The 14,114-nt window shown below is 45.4% G+C and overlaps 6 non-coding genes across 6 annotated transcripts; all 6 read right to left on the bottom strand.

The window, feature by feature from the left end:
* Positions 1-1,639: 1,639 nt before the first annotated feature.
* On the bottom strand, positions 1,640-1,721 carry trnas-gcu (transfer RNA serine (anticodon GCU)). The gene has a single exon. It is a non-coding gene; the product is annotated as a tRNA-Ser (tRNA).
* A 245-nt stretch (positions 1,722-1,966) lies between these two features.
* On the bottom strand, positions 1,967-2,055 carry trnar-ucg (transfer RNA arginine (anticodon UCG)). The gene is given in 2 exon segments: positions 1,967-2,002; positions 2,019-2,055. It is a non-coding gene; the product is annotated as a tRNA-Arg (tRNA).
* A 1,928-nt stretch (positions 2,056-3,983) lies between these two features.
* On the bottom strand, positions 3,984-4,065 carry trnas-gcu (transfer RNA serine (anticodon GCU)). The gene has a single exon. It is a non-coding gene; the product is annotated as a tRNA-Ser (tRNA).
* A 245-nt stretch (positions 4,066-4,310) lies between these two features.
* trnar-ucg (transfer RNA arginine (anticodon UCG)) lies at positions 4,311-4,399 on the bottom strand. Its single transcript is given in 2 exon segments — positions 4,311-4,346; positions 4,363-4,399. It is a non-coding gene; the product is annotated as a tRNA-Arg (tRNA).
* A 1,927-nt stretch (positions 4,400-6,326) lies between these two features.
* Positions 6,327-6,408, bottom strand: trnas-gcu (transfer RNA serine (anticodon GCU)). Its single transcript has one exon. It is a non-coding gene; the product is annotated as a tRNA-Ser (tRNA).
* A 245-nt stretch (positions 6,409-6,653) lies between these two features.
* trnar-ucg (transfer RNA arginine (anticodon UCG)) lies at positions 6,654-6,742 on the bottom strand. The gene is given in 2 exon segments: positions 6,654-6,689; positions 6,706-6,742. It is a non-coding gene; the product is annotated as a tRNA-Arg (tRNA).
* Positions 6,743-14,114: the final 7,372 nt, after the last annotated feature.

Genomic DNA, 14,114 nt, shown 5'->3' with positions numbered 1-14,114 from the left:
ACCAGCCCATTTAAACAGACACAGAATGATCAGGGATTGCAAGGACATCCCTTTTACCCACATGCAGAATGACCCTTGACTGACAGCAGTTCCCTTTTAAAAGAATAAAGTGAGATTTCGATCATCCCTGAAGGCAATTGTGCAGTGGGGCTCAGGACCACGCGGCGCAGAGACTGTTATTGAAGTCACAAGTGATAGACAAGGAGGGAGGAAGAGACGTAAAACCAGCCCAGTCTGAAACACACAAACAAATTAAAATTCCTTAACCTCCAAAGGCAGGTTTTGAAATTTGAAATGGGAAATCCGGGACAGACAGCACATCCCTTTTAAACAGAAACAGAATGATGAGGGTCTGATAGCACACCATTTTACAGAGACAGAGAATGATCTCGGACAGACAGCAAATCCCCTTAAAAGGGACACGGAAATAGAATGAATAAAAACAGATAAATATGTAAAACTCGGCAGGTCGTGCAGATTTTGTGGAGGAAGAATCCGGTTTCACGTTCTGTCGGATAATCATTCCGATATTTCAGGAAAAAGTTAAAGATTACAGATGTTTTCAACAAAAATAGCGCCTGAAAAAATACGCAGCGAGAAAGGTCAAATGGGAATGACTGTGATACAGCGGAACGCAGGAGTGATTAAATAATACATGGCACAATGGAGAAAGGCAAAGTGGGTGGTAATCGGGCAATAACGTAACAAAGGATGGTCCAGAGGAGGTGTTAATGGGAACAGCAGAACCATTACCAGACAATCGGAGCGGTGCTTATCATCCGATACGTTGAACCTAATGTTGAGGCCAGAAGACGAGAACATGCTTCCAATATAGGGTGTCACCGCCTTTTAATCAGACCAGGCAGGTTTTCCAGCCCGGATTGATTTCCTGTCCGCTTTGAATTCGGCAGCCAAGGGACGAATTCAAAAGGCAGCCTCTCTCATCTTTTCAGCTCTTGAGAAACAGGACGCACTCATATTCAGGGCAGAGGTGGAGATTGACGCTGAATGTATGCTTATCCCAATTGAGGTGAACTTATGCCTACAGACAGGAAGATATATTGATCAAGGATCGGCCGGAACCAAACAAGGCTTTAGGTTATCCAACGAGTCACAGAGCCGAGTACCTCTGAGATATTTTAACTTTACTCAGTTTGGCGGGTTTCACTTTGATCTGGGATTTGGATGCTAAGGGAACATCGGCGTAAAATCACACGTTTTAACGTGAAATACGTCTGTTTTCTCACATGTCGAGCGGCTGTTAGAAGCGTAACTTTGAGTAAAACATGGCGGGGCTCGTCCGGGATTTGGCCTGTGACCTCTCGCATTTCAAATATGCTCATTCCGAAGGGAGAATCATAACCGTGGACCAACGAGCCGCCGACAGTGAAAAGCGCAGCTCTCAGATTGTGACGGTGGTGAGAAATGATATTATGGCCCATCGTGCATGTGCTGTCTCTCAGATACCTCTCTAATTAGTGCCCCTCGCCATTGTACTGCAACTGTTCTCCTTTTGACGAATATATTATTAATTTGAGACATGACATGAGGAAAGCAGAGCATCCCTGTAAGTAAAAGGGGAATTTGGCGTTGAGGTGAAATGTGAATGTCAAAAAGTGGTTAAGCTGCAAGCCAACGACGACGAGAATGGGATTCGAAGCCATGCGTGCAGAGCACAATGGATTAGCAGTCCATCGCCTTAACCTCTCGGCCACCTCGTCTCTGCTATAAAAAATCGTCAGCCATTCAATCTCCTGCTTTTTGTATCCAAACAGATAAAATGTGCAAGAAAGTCCACTTCACAGCTTACTCTGCCCGTGCATGCAGATCGACAATGATGAAAACTTGCCATGAGATTCTTTAAGCCAACAGCCTTCTTTCACTTCAGGTGAGTGACTGGAAGAGATGGTTGGTTTCTCGGCTGAATCAAAACAAAGAATATAAAATTTCACGTAGCGAGCTAAGTTGACCGCGGCAGGACTCGAACCTGCAATATTCTGATAACTTTGCGTTTGTAATCGAAGTCAGACGCCTTATCCATTAGGCCACGCGGCCGCTGCCAGCACCAATCATTGTGTTGTTGCGTATATTGCGAGCAAATTCGGGGCAACTGCAATATCAAGGAGTGGATTTAGGAAAAGATGAGCATATTTCGAGTGAATGAACAGATGCACTGCGATCTGGGTGCGCACCGGCGCAGGCAACCCCAATGTAAATTGGCACGCTATAGTTTAACAATTCGGTCATTGCAGCTGAAATCATACTCCTTCTCAAACAATACAGGATGACCCGGGTTTATGAGAAAATCCGTTTTAAAGGGAAAGATTATGAACCGGAACTGACAACCAGCCCATTTAAACAGACACAGAATGATCAGGGATTGCAAGGACATCCCTTTTACCCACATGCAGAATGACCCTTGACTGACAGCAGTTCCCTTTTAAAAGAATAAAGTGAGATTTCGATCATCCCTGAAGGCAATTGTGCAGTGGGGCTCAGGACCACGCGGCGCAGAGACTGTTATTGAAGTCACAAGTGATAGACAAGGAGGGAGGAAGAGACGTAAAACCAGCCCAGTCTGAAACACACAAACAAATTAAAATTCCTTAACCTCCAAAGGCAGGTTTTGAAATTTGAAATGGGAAATCCGGGACAGACAGCACATCCCTTTTAAACAGAAACAGAATGATGAGGGTCTGATAGCACACCATTTTACAGAGACAGAGAATGATCTCGGACAGACAGCAAATCCCCTTAAAAGGGACACGGAAATAGAATGAATAAAAACAGATAAATATGTAAAACTCGGCAGGTCGTGCAGATTTTGTGGAGGAAGAATCCGGTTTCACGTTCTGTCGGATAATCATTCCGATATTTCAGGAAAAAGTTAAAGATTACAGATGTTTTCAACAAAAATAGCGCCTGAAAAAATACGCAGCGAGAAAGGTCAAATGGGAATGTCTGTGATACAGCGGAACGCAGGAGTGATTAAATAATACATGGCACAATGGAGAAAGGCAAAGTGGGTGGTAATCGGGCAATAACGTAACAAAGGATGGTCCAGAGGAGGTGTTAATGGGAACAGCAGAACCATTACCAGACAATCGGAGCGGTGCTTATCATCCGATACGTTGAACCTAATGTTGAGGCCAGAAGACGAGAACATGCTTCCAATATAGGGTGTCACCGCCTTTTAATCAGACCAGGCAGGTTTGCCAGCCCGGATTGATTTCCTGTCCGCTTTGAATTCGGCAGCCAAGGGACGAATTCAAAAGGCAGCCTCTCTCATCTTTTCAGCTCTTGAGAAACAGGACGCACTCATATTCAGGGCAGAGGTGGAGATTGACGCTGAATGTATGCTTATCCCAATTGAGGTGAACTTATGCCTACAGACAGGAAGATATATTGATCAAGGATCGGCCGGAACCAAACAAGGCTTTAGGTTATCCAACGAGTCACAGAGCCGAGTACCTCTGAGATATTTTAACTTTACTCAGTTTGGCGGGTTTCACTTTGCTCTGGGATTTGGATGCTAAGGGAACATCGGCGTAAAATCACACGTTTTAACGTGAAATACGTCTGTTTTCTCACATGTCGAGCGGCTGTTAGAAGCGTAACTTTGAGTAAAACATGGCGGGGCTCGTCCGGGATTTGGCCTGTGACCTCTCGCATTTCAAATATGCTCATTCCGAAGGGAGAATCATAACCGTGGACCAACGAGCCGCCGACAGTGAAAAGCGCAGCTCTCAGATTGTGACGGTGGTGAGAAATGATATTATGGCCCATCGTGCATGTGCTGTCTCTCAGATACCTCTCTAATTAGTGCCCCTCGCCATTGTACTGCAACTGTTCTCCTTTTGACGAATATATTATTAATTTGAGACATGACATGAGGAAAGCAGAGCATCCCTGTAAGTAAAAGGGGAATTTGGCGTTGAGGTGAAATGTGAATGTCAAAAAGTGGTTAAGCTGCAAGCCAACGACGACGAGAATGGGATTCGAAGCCTTGCGTGCAGAGCACAATGGATTAGCAGTCCATCGCCTTAACCTCTCGGCCACCTCGTCTCTGCTATAAAAAATCGTCAGCCATTCAATCTCCTGCTTTTTGTATCCAAACAGATAAAATGTGCAAGAAAGTCCACTTCACAGCTTACTCTGCCCGTGCATGCAGATCGACAATGATGAAAACTTGCCATGAGATTCTTTAAGCCAACAGCCTTCTTTCACTTCAGGTGAGTGACTGGAAGAGATGGTTGGTTTCTCGGCTGAATCAAAACAAAGAATATAAAATTTCACGTAGCGAGCTAAGTTGACCGCGGCAGGACTCGAACCTGCAATTTTCTGATAACTTTGCGTTTGTAATCGAAGTCAGACGCCTTATCCATTAGGCCACGCGGCCGCTGCCAGCACCAATCATTGTGTTGTTGCGTATATTGCGAGCAAATTCGGGGCAACTGCAATATCAAGGAGTGGATTTAGGAAAAGATGAGCATATTTCGAGTGAATGAACAGATGCACTGCGATCTGGGTGCGCACCGGCGCAGGCAACCCCAATGTAAATTGGCACGCTATAGTTTAACAATTCGGTCATTGCAGCTGAAATCATACTCCTTCTCAAACAATACAGGATGACCCGGGTTTAAGAGAAAATCCGTTTTAAAGGGAAAGATTATGAACCGGAACTGACAACCAGCCCATTTAAACAGATACAGAATGATCAGGGATTGCAAGGACATCCCTTTTACCAGATGCAGAATGACACTTGACTGACAGCAGTTCCCTTTTAAAAGAATAAAGTGAGATTTCGATCATCCCTGAAGGCAATTGTGCAGTGGGGCTCAGGACCACGCGGCGCAGAGACTGTTATTGAAGTCACAAGTGATAGACAAGGAGGGAGGAAGAGACGTAAAACCAGCCCAGTCTGAAACACACAAACAAATTAAAATTCCTTAACCTCCAAAGGCAGGTTTTGAAATTTGAAATGGGAAATCCGGGACAGACAGCACATCCCTTTTAAACAGAAACAGAATGATGAGGGTCTGATAGCACACCATTTTACAGAGACAGAGAATGATCTCGGACAGACAGCAAATCCCCTTAAAAGGGACACGGAAATAGAATGAATAAAAACAGATAAATATGTAAAACTCGGCAGGTCGTGCAGATTTTGTGGAGGAAGAATCCGGTTTCACGTTCTGTCGGATAATCATTCCGATATTTCAGGAAAAAGTTAAAGATTACAGATGTTTTCAACAAAAATAGCGCCTGAAAAAATACGCAGCGAGAAAGGTCAAATGGGAATGTCTGTGATACAGCGGAACGCAGGAGTGATTAAATAATACATGGCACAATGGAGAAAGGCAAAGTGGGTGGTAATCGGGCAATAACGTAACAAAGGATGGTCCAGAGGAGGTGGTAATGGGAACAGCAGAACCATTACCAGACAATCGGAGCGGTGCTTATCATCCGATACGTTGAACCTAATGTTGAGGCCAGAAGACGAGAACATGCTTCCAATATAGGGTGTCACCGCCTTTTAATCAGACCAGGCAGGTTTGCCAGCCCGGATTGATTTCCTGTCCGCTTTGAATTCGGCAGCCAAGGGACGAATTCAAAAGGCAGCCTCTCTCATCTTTTCAGCTCTTGAGAAACAGGACGCACTCATATTCAGGGCAGAGGTGGAGATTGACGCTGAATGTATGCTTATCCCAATTGAGGTGAACTTATGCCTACAGACAGGAAGATATATTGATCAAGGATCGGCCGGAACCAAACAAGGCTTTAGGTTATCCAACGAGTCACAGAGCCGAGTACCTCTGAGATATTTTAACTTTACTCAGTTTGGCGGGTTTCACTTTGCTCTGGGATTTGGATGCTAAGGGAACATCGGCGTAAAATCACACGTTTTAACGTGAAATACGTCTGTTGTCTCACATGTCGAGCGGCTGTTAGAAGCGGAACTTTGAGTAAAACATGGCGGGGCTCGTCCGGGATTTGGCCTGTGACCTCTCGCATTTCAAATATGCTCATTCCGAAGGGAGAATCATAACCGTGGACCAACGAGCCGCCGACAGTGAAAAGCGCAGCTCTCAGATTGTGACGGTGGTGAGAAATGATATTATGGCCCATCGTGCATGTGCTGTCTCTCAGATACCTCTCTAATTAGTGCCCCTCGCCATTGTACTGCAACTGTTCTCCTTTTGACGAATATATTATTAATTTGAGACATGACATGAGGAAAGCAGAGCATCCCTGTAAGTAAAAGGGGAATTTGGCGTTGAGGTGAAATGTGAATGTCAAAAAGTGGTTAAGCTGCAAGCCAACGACGACGAGAATGGGATTCGAAGCCTTGCGTGCAGAGCACAATGGATTAGCAGTCCATCGCCTTAACCTCTCGGCCACCTCGTCTCTGCTATAAAAAATCGTCAGCCATTCAATCTCCTGCTTTTTGTATCCAAACAGATAAAATGTGCAAGAAAGTCCACTTCACAGCTTACTCTGCCCGTGCATGCAGATCGACAATGATGAAAACTTGCCATGAGATTCTTTAAGCCAACAGCCTTCTTTCACTTCAGGTGAGTGACTGGAAGAGATGGTTGGTTTCTCGGCTGAATCAAAACAAAGAATATAAAATTTCACGTAGCGAGCTAAGTTGACCGCGGCAGGACTCGAACCTGCAATTTTCTGATAACTTTGCGTTTGTAATCGAAGTCAGACGCCTTATCCATTAGGCCACGCGGCCGCTGCCAGCACCAATCATTGTGTTGTTGCGTATATTGCGAGCAAATTCGGGGCAACTGCAATATCAAGGAGTGGATTTAGGAAAAGATGAGCATATTTCGAGTGAATGAACAGATGCACTGCGATCTGGGTGCGCACCGGCGCAGGCAACCCCAATGTAAATTGGCACGCTATAGTTTAACAATTCGGTCATTGCAGCTGAAATCATACTCCTTCTCAAACAATACAGGGTGACCCGGGTTTATGAGAAAATCCGTTTTAAAGGGAAAGATTATGAACCGGAACTGACAACCAGCCCATTTAAACAGACACAGAATGATCCGGGTTTGCAAGGACATCCCTTTTACCCACATGCAGAATGACCCTTGACTGACAGCAGTTCCCTTTTAAAAGAATAAAGTGAGATCTCGATCATTCCTAAAGGCAATTGTGCAGTGGGGCTCAGGACCACGCGGCGCAGAGACTGTTATTGAAGCCACAGGTGATAGACAGGCAGGAAGGAAGGAGGGAGGGACGTAAAACCAGCCCAGTCTGAAACACACAAACAAACTAAAATTCCTTAACCTCCAAAGGCAGGTTTTGAAATTTGAAATTGGAAATCCGGGACAGACAGCACATCCCTTTTAAACACACACAGAATGATGAGGGTCTGATAGCACACCATTTTAAAGAGACCGAGAATGATCTCGGACAGACAGCAAATCCCCTTAAAAGGGACACGGAAATAGAATGAATAAAAACAGATAAATATGTAAAACTCGGCTGGTCGTGCAGATTTTGTGGAGTAAGAATCCGGTTTCACGTTCTGTCGTATATTCATTCCGATATGTCAGGAAAAAGTTAAAGATTACAGATGTTTTCAACAAAAATAGCGTCTGGAAAAAATACGCAGCGAGAAAGGTCAAATGGGAACTTCTGTGATACAGCGGAACGCAGGAGTGATTAAATAATAAATGGCACAATGGAGAAAGGCAAAGTGGGTGGTAATCGGGCAATAACGTAACAAAGGTTGGTCCAGAGGATGTGTTAGTGGGAACAGCAGAACCATTACCAGACAATGGAAGCGGTGCTTATCACCCGATAGGTTGAACCTAATGTTGAGCCAGAAGACGAGAACATGCCTACAATATAGGGTGTCACCGCCTTTTTATCAGACCAGGCTGCTTGGCCACCCAAGATTGATTTCCTGTCCGCTTTGAATTCGGCAGCCAAGGGACTAATTCAAAAGCCAGCTTCTCTCATCTTTTCAGCTCTAGAGAAGCAGGACGCAGTGATATTCAGGGCCGAGGTGGAGATTGACGCTGAATGTATGCTTATCCCAATTGCGGTGAGCTTATGCGTACAGAGAGGAAGATATACTGCTCAAGTATTGGCCGGAACAAAGCAATGGTTTAGGTTATCCAACGAGTCACAGAGCCGAGTACCTCTGAGATAGTTTAACTTTACTCAGTTTGGCGGGTTTCACTTTGCTCTGGGATTTGGACGCTGTGAGAACATAGGCGCAAAATCAAAAGTTTTAACGTGAACAATTTTTGTTTTCTCACATGTCGAGCGGTTGTGAGAAGCACAACTTGTGTAAAAAATGTCGGGGTTCGGCCGGGATTTAGCCCGAGACCTCTCGCATTTCAAATGTGATTATTTCTAAACGAGAATCATACCCCGAGACCAACGAGCCGCCGACGGTGAAAAGCGTAGCTCTCAAATTCTGACGGTAGTGAGAAAAGATATTAGGCCCATCGTGCTTCTTATGTCCCTCAGAGACCTATGTAATTAGTCCCCCTCGCCATAGTCCTGCAAATGTTATCCTTTTGACGAATATATTATTAATTTGAGACATGACATGAGCAAAGTGCAGCATACTTGTCAGTAAAAGAGGAATTTGGCGATGAGGTTTAATGTGATTAACAACACGACCAGGGAAGTCAAAGCTGTAACACAACAAGGACAAAGATGGAATTCGAACCGATACGTGCAGAGAACAATGGATAAGCAGTCCTGTGTCATGACTGGGGAAAGGCAACCACGTACGAGACATTCCCTGAGGCATTCAAAACATTTCACAGGCGCAAGAGTGAATTCTCGATACAGGCCGATTGCCTACTATGGGGAAATCGTGTCGTCATGCCCCAGATGGGCAGAGAGATGTTCGTCAGAGAACTCCACAATGAGCAGTCGGGCATTGTCAGGCTGAAGGCAATTGCCAGCTCACACATTTGGTGGCGAGGGATAGATGCAGACCTGGAACTTCGTGTTCACAGATGCAACACGTGTGCCCAGCTGGGCAATGTGCCCAGGGAAGCTCCACCTTAGCCCCTGGTCCTGGTCCGCCAAACCATGGTCACGCATCTATGTGGACTACGCAAATCCTTTCATGAGAAAAATATTTTTGTTTGGAGTAGACGCCTACTCCAAATGGATCGAGTGTGACATTCTCAATTCAAGCACATCCTCTGCCACGGTAGAAAGTCTACGTGCAATGTTCGCCGCCCATGGCCGACCGGACGTCTTGGTCAAAGACCCATGCTTTACAAGCATTTAATTCCAGAACTTCATGGCAAGAAATGGTATCAACCATGTCAGACCGGCACCGTTCAAGCCGGCCTCAAATGGTCAGGCGGAACGAGCAGTACAGATAATCAAACAGGGTTGCTCAGAATCCAAGGGAGTTCCCTACAAAGCCGCGTATCATGCCTCCTGTTGGGCAATAGATCCCGACCACACTCGCTCAGAGGAGTTCCACCCGCAGAGCTGCTAATGAAAAGGACGCTCAAAAGCAGGTTATCCCTTATACACCCCAACATGAAAGAAATTGTTAAGAGCAGGCGCCTGTCACAATGTGATTACCATGACGGGAATGCGGGGGCGCGATGTATTGATGTCAATGACCCTGTCTTTGTCCTCAACTACGCTGCAGGGCCCAAATTTCTCGTAGGCACTGTGATTGCCAAAGAGGCGAATAGGATTCTGATCGTTAAACTTACCAATGGACATATTGCCACAAACACGTGGATCAAACAAAAATGAGGTTCAGCAACCCCATACAATAAGCAGCGGAAGAACACGATATCGAGCTTACTCCTCCACAGGTGACCGAATACAAGAACCAAGCAGAGGAGAGCCCAGTCACTGTGGGCAGTTCGGACAGGCCGAGGCACCGCAAACAGCAGACACTCAGGCTAACGCCCAACAACTGGATTCCCAACTCAGGCGCTCTGCAAGGGAGCATAAACCACCAGAGAGACTTAACCTGTGATCCCAATAAGACCTTGGGGAGAGGTGATGTCATGTATTCAACTGTCAGTGTAACCCATGTATAAACTGACCTAAGTTGTACACCGTGAGAACATTGACCACAAAGGGGTGAACTTGTGGGAGACACTCCTAACCTGGACTTTCAGGTATAAACGGGGAAGCTCCGCCCACCTTCATCACTTCAGTGCTGGTTAATACATGTGCCTGGTCACAGAGTCACCATCTCTTAAGTATGCGTCTCGTGTGCATTTATACTGTATAGTAAGGACATATTAGACAGAGTGTTCAAACTGCCCCGTTTCTGATCTCTGGAAGAACTCCCATTCTGGATTGTTACACTGCAGGGAGTGTCGGGTTAATAAACGGACTGACGCAACAGGAATTGAAAAATAAACGTGATAATTACTTACGAGAGAGAACGTGTGACTGAAATCTGAGTCTCAGCCCCTAAACATGCTCTTAATTCGGCAGGCGGTGAAAATGTACAGGTCTGAGAGTGAAGCCGCTTAACTGAGAATTCAAAACTAAATCTACAGCTGGAACTCCAAAGGTTAGCACACAATTGTTGAGGAAATAATTAGTGATTTAAGTTTAAAGGGAGATGGGTTTGTGCAGCTCTTTCATAGAGGTTGTGGATGGCTCTTAAAAGAGCCGTTATGTTTGGGTTTGATCTCTCAGTGCAGCGCACAGTTTTACTTGGAGCTGGTGTACTCGGTCACCACCTTTGTCCCTTCCGACACGGCGTGCTTGGCCAGCTCCCTGGACAGCAGCAGGTGCACGGCGGTCTGGATGTCCCGGGATCTGATGGATCTGCGCTTGTTGTAATGGGCCAGGCGGGAAGCATCATCAGTGATGCACTCCAAAATATCGTTCACAACCGAGTTCATGATGCCCATGGCCTTGGAGGATATGCCAGTGTTGGGGTGAACCTGCTTCATCACTTTGTAGATGTAAATGGAGTAACTCTCCTTCCTTGACTTTCTGCGCATCTTGCCGCTCTTCAGTGTTGTGTTAGTGACCGTTTTCCTGGCGGCGTTCTTGGCAGTAACTGTTTTCCCTGGTGGTGGGAGCGTGTTCAGCGGCCACCATATTGGTCAGGGCGGTCTCACGGCGCATGCACTGTCCTTTATGCAGGGACAAAGGGTGGGAGGGTCTTCAGGATGTCTGTCAGTTTGATTCGACACATGTTTATGTAAGTTCCATGGCCCTTGAAAGGGCGCCTTGTTATTCTGATAGTTGTGTGGTGATCTTGGGCCAGCACACCTCACCCTATTGGGCCAGCACAGCCCAAGCTAACCCTATTTGGGCAGCCCAGGTTCTCCCTATTGGGCCAGCCCGGGTTCACCCTATTGGACCAGCCCGGGTTCACCCTATTGCGCCAGCACAAAAGGCCCAGTGACCAGCAGAGAAAATCAGCAGCTCATTGATTTTATTCTCATTCTGCGCACTGTATCCAACCATATTAGCTGCAAATGATGAATACCATCGGCCTTTGAATGTGGAAGGAGAAACATTTTTCTGTTCTGTCTGTGGGAAAATATTTCAAACATCAGTGTGACTGGAAAAGCACCGACACACACATACCCTATCCGAGTGAGACTGTTCCAGTGCACTGACTGTGGAAAGAGCTTCAACCAGTTACACGGCCTCAAAAACATCACACCATTCACAGCGGGGAGTAACTACACGTGTTCTGTGTGTGGACGAAACTTCAACTGATCGGCCAACCTGGGAGACACAAGGACACCTGCTCCATGGAGAAATCATGGAAATGTGAAGACTGTGGGAAGGGATTCAGTTACCCATCTGATCTAGAAATCCATATACGCAGTCACACTGGGGAGAGACCATTTAACTGCTCTGCGTGTGGCCAAGGTTTAACTCAGTCATCTGATCTGCTGAAACTCAAGCGAGTTCACACTGGGGAAGTGTGGGAAGGGATTTACTCAGTCATTTGAATTGAGAGTTCGCAAGTTACTGCAGGGGTTAGGTTCTACTGTTATTACTGCTGTTATTCACATCCTGACTGAATCGTGTTCATTCTGTGAGTTGGGATTTGTTTCTGCTGATGTTAATCACCCATAAAACTGGGATGGAGTTTATTTTTTGATATGTCAAATAAGACATTGTGTCGATAATTGATGTCTCCATGATAAGAGGAGACAAATTGATGTCCTGTTACTGACTGCTTCATTTTGCGCCTTTACTCCTTTCTAACTGTAGATTGTTTCAGTTCTCAGAACTTTGGTTACTCTCAGGACAAGTCCCAGTTCCCCATACCGTCCAGAGTGCCTTCATGTCCAGGGTAGAGAGAGCTAACAAGCCCGGGATCATTAAACACAAAATCCAGTCTGTTAATCACTTACACATACTGGAATTTTCGTGTGTCCACAGCATCTCTCTCACCTTCAATGTGTGAGTAGAGTATCACCCCTGGAAAGCTGATTTTAATTTACATTTTAATCCACACAGTAAAAGTATGTTTTAACATATCTACAAGTAAACCGATCACATCAACTAATTGGCAAAGGTTTACAGTCAACTAGATGAACAATAAAACCATCACGGCCCAATAACACAGCTCCATATTCACAGGAGAAAGTCTGTTATCTAAGTCCTCGAATGTCAGTTGGTGAGATGAGAGACTGAATCTCTTTCCACACTCAGCTGGAAAATGGCCTCTCCCTGATATGTTTCCACCCGACGCACATCTGCATCCATTCCCACTGTCCCCACATTTACAGTGTTTAGTCAGCTGGGCACACGAGTCTCAGAGGTTGACGAATGGTTGAGGATGCATCCACACACAGAACATGTGTACTATTTCTCACCGCTGTGATTGGTGTTTTTGCAAAGGCTGATGATAATGTGATCCTGATGAATCCAGTGAATCTCTCAAATCTTGACGTGATGTTTGGTTTGAGTTACCAAGCTGCAGATCCTCCCTTTCTAATATCCTGCAAATGTAGGTTACAAACGTTGTTACTTTAAGTGCAGGATAGAAATTCAGAACAGACAAGTCTAGATTCTATCGGAGATTCTGTCCCCTCCTGTCCCTCCAAAGCTGTAAATTCCTTATTCTAGACTCTTTCCCTCCATGCTTACTGTCTTAAATCAACTGCGAGTTACTTGATCCAGGAAGTGCTGAATCTGTCTGGGTGCAACTCCACAGACATTTGTTAACCTCTGATGCCTCATCATCAGTCGACTTCGTGAGTGTCAGCAGGATTTCCACTGTCGTAGGCATCAGAGCCGAGTCCAATCCTACCCTCAAATGACATCCATACACTCCCAATTGATGTCACTGGATCTGTATCAAGAGCAATTGCAGTTGCTAATATTTACTCATATATAGCCCAGTGGTACTGAGGACAATTATAACCCCTGAACTGCTGCCTTGGCTGAGATCAACTCACAGCCCTGATCAAGGAGCGAACTTGGCACCTTCCCAGTTAGTATTGCAGAGTGTTCTAAAATTTGGGGTGGGGGGCGGGGTGGGTGGTGATGGAGGGTTAGAAAGACTATATTGAAACAGATTTTACACCACCTTGAAACAAAACCTTCGTGAAACTGCACAATTCTGAAATCTTTCCAAATTAGACAAACAAATCAAACGCATTATAAAAATAATGTGACATTTTAGAAAGGCTGAAATCACTGAAATAGACAGCTTTACAATCACAGCACAGTACAGAAGGGAACGATTGTTAATGGGAGCTCGGTTCGTGAAGTCCTCCGAAACTCCGAGATAAACTGGACTGTTCCTTTAATTATAAATAGGCAAAGAAAAGGGCACCCCTGTCCCATTAAATGTCTGCCCCATGTCCAAGGGCAGTGGGAGGGGCAACGGTGCGCAATAGTAAAAGCTTTTACAGAAATATAAAACGGAATAGAGTGACTAAAGAAAATGTTGATCCCTTAGAAGATGAGAAGGGGGATTTAATAATGGGAAATGTGGAAATGGCTGAGATCTGAAATAATTATTTTGCTTCGGTCTTCACAGTGGAAGACACAAAAACCATGCCATGAATTGCTGGTCACAGGAATGTGGGAAGGGAGGACCTTGAGACAATCACTATCACTCGGGGGGTAGTGCTGGACAGGCTAATGTGTCTCAAGGT

Source organism: Pristiophorus japonicus, unplaced genomic scaffold (assembly GCF_044704955.1).
Source record: "Pristiophorus japonicus isolate sPriJap1 unplaced genomic scaffold, sPriJap1.hap1 HAP1_SCAFFOLD_1538, whole genome shotgun sequence".
NCBI classification, from domain to species: Eukaryota; Metazoa; Chordata; class Chondrichthyes; family Pristiophoridae; genus Pristiophorus; species Pristiophorus japonicus.
Note: the sequence above shows the minus strand (reverse complement) of the source record. Positions and strands in the feature narration are given on the sequence as shown.